This window comes from Gadus macrocephalus, chromosome 12 (assembly GCF_031168955.1).
Source record: "Gadus macrocephalus chromosome 12, ASM3116895v1".
Classification (NCBI taxonomy): domain Eukaryota; kingdom Metazoa; phylum Chordata; class Actinopteri; order Gadiformes; family Gadidae; genus Gadus; species Gadus macrocephalus.
In genome coordinates this window covers 24,550,382-24,552,728 of record NC_082393.1, presented here as the reverse complement: position 1 = coordinate 24,552,728, position 2,347 = coordinate 24,550,382, and positions in this window count along the sequence as shown.

Sequence of the window (2,347 nt, the reverse complement as noted above, 5' to 3'; positions counted from 1 at the left end):
GGAGGAGCAGGAAGAGGAGGAGGAGGAAGAGGAAGGAGGGGGAGGAGGGGGAGCAGGAAGAGGTGGAGAAGGAGGAGAAGGGGGAGCAGACAGGCAATAGGTGCTGGGGTGAGCCTGGGGGGACCGTGCGCTTGGGGTGGGTTGGGACGGGAGGCAGGGGCAATCGCTTGCAACCGCCGCGACCCCCAATAAGCCTTTGTTAGTCCACCTGAGAGGCAAAGAGCGAGACAAGGTCTTATAAACGGCCGAATAGCGGCACAGAAAGGACTCCAAACAGCACTGGAAAATAGTTCCTTCCATCACTGTTGCGAGAAAAGGTTTGAGAGCGAGAGCAAAAAAAAAAAAGACATTTCAAAGAAAGCAAGAAAGAATACTTTTTTTTTGGGTCCCGTTTCCCAGCTCTTTAATTTCTTCGCATACCTTCTTAAGTAGCCCTCCTCGCCCAGCGCAGAACTGGAGCAACAACCCGGGGACCTCAAAGGGCCACACTGGGCCCCGGCCCTTGATTGACATACCTTTTCAATTATTTCACAGTTTGCTTGCTTTTTTAAACGGAGAGGGAACCTGTTGTTGTTTTTCTTTCTTTTTTTTCCCCTGCCTCTTTTTTTCTCTGCCCCTTCTTTTCAAACTACAAGCTTTTCATGTGGGTGTGTGTGTGTGTGTGTGTGTGTGTGGGGGGGGGGGGGGGGGGGAGGGGGTCACCACCACCGCCACCAGGGCCCTAATGACTGTGACCAGCACCTTTGATCTCCCCCGCCCCGCCCTCCCCTCAATGCCCCACCACCGCCCACCCTTAGAGGGCCCGGGACGGGACAGGGGGGTGGCCGCCTGTGTGCGTGTCTGCATGGTAAGTGTGGGCCGGGTCGCGGACAATGGGCTGCATCACTCAGTGCTGCTTTTATACACCTTGAGAGATGGCCCTGAGAACCGCCGCTGAGAAACCTTCAGGAGGTGGAACCCGTGTGGCACGGCATTAAGCCCCCCCCCCCCATGTACAGAGGGCTCGGAACAAGGGGCCGCCTCGACACAAATGTGACGACGGACGTTTTTCTTAAACGCAGCGCTTTCAGAAATGCAGTTTCGTTTGTGGGGCACGATAATAAAGAACGGTGTGTAGACCTGGAGCAGGGTGATGCTATCTATATGTTGCCGCGGAGACGTCTCTCGGAGAGATGGACAAACACCGATGTTAGACAGAGAACAATCAATGAGCAGGGAAAATATTAGAACAGAGATATCCAAATCCCTCCCCGTCGTTCAAAATCCAATGAACAAAACATACATTAATTATCAAAAAATGTAATTTCGAAATTGGAAAGAAGTGTGTAAAACATTTCATAGTAATTGTAATAGAGTTATAATAGTCCCTGTCGAGCAAGAGGTTACAATGGTGATGGTAAACTAATCGGATCATCCTTCGTGCATCATGACAGAATTTGTAAAGAAGATAAATAACAAATCATCTACAAGGGGAAATAACGGGATGACTGGACTTGCTCCTTTGTTCCGTATCGTTTTGATGTAGATCCTCCATTCTGCAGCCCAGAGGAGGAGGAGGAGGAGGAGGAAGAGGAAGAGGAGGAGGAGGAGGAGAAGGAGGAGGAGGAGGAGGAGGAGGAGGAGGAGGAGGAAGGACCACAGGAGCAGCTCTGTCCACCAGCGTGCCCGGAGCCCGGTCCCCCACATCGGGCGGACACATGGTCCTCGTTTAGACTGTGACCGGTTCAACTACATATCATCGCCCGAGCCCCGCCACCAGGATTTAGAGCCTGCCATCGCCTCTTTTTTTCAGTTTCAAATTAGATCGGGTCACGCTGAATATCACCACTCCGTTCCTCAATGTCACTTTACATTCCTCGAGCCAATCACAACTTTGAGCATTGGATCCCCATTTTTAGGGCGACGTCGAACAAGGACAAACATAACGGGTACATTTGACCTATTTTTCTTTTTGCGCAGCGCACAGATGTCGACGTTGCACAACTGGATTTTACTTGGCTCTGCCACTGCGTATTGATTGGTGCGTTAGTGTATAACGGAGCTGAAGAAACGGCTTCTTAGGTGAACCAAGACTTGTATGGGCATTTGTATCTCTCGCTGTCATGCAGGAGGTCACAGTGATGATGGTTAGCCAATGAGCCGCTGATAGCGAAACAAATCCCATCATCCTTTGTGCATCATGACATTTTGTTGAGGAGATGAATAATGTATCAACTACACGGGGAAATAAATGGATACCGGGACTTGCTCATCACTGATAGCCAGGTCATCCATTATCGAATGGATAATGGATGTTTTGGATATCACATTTGGATGAACTTTCGTTTGGTATTGCCACAAATGTTGT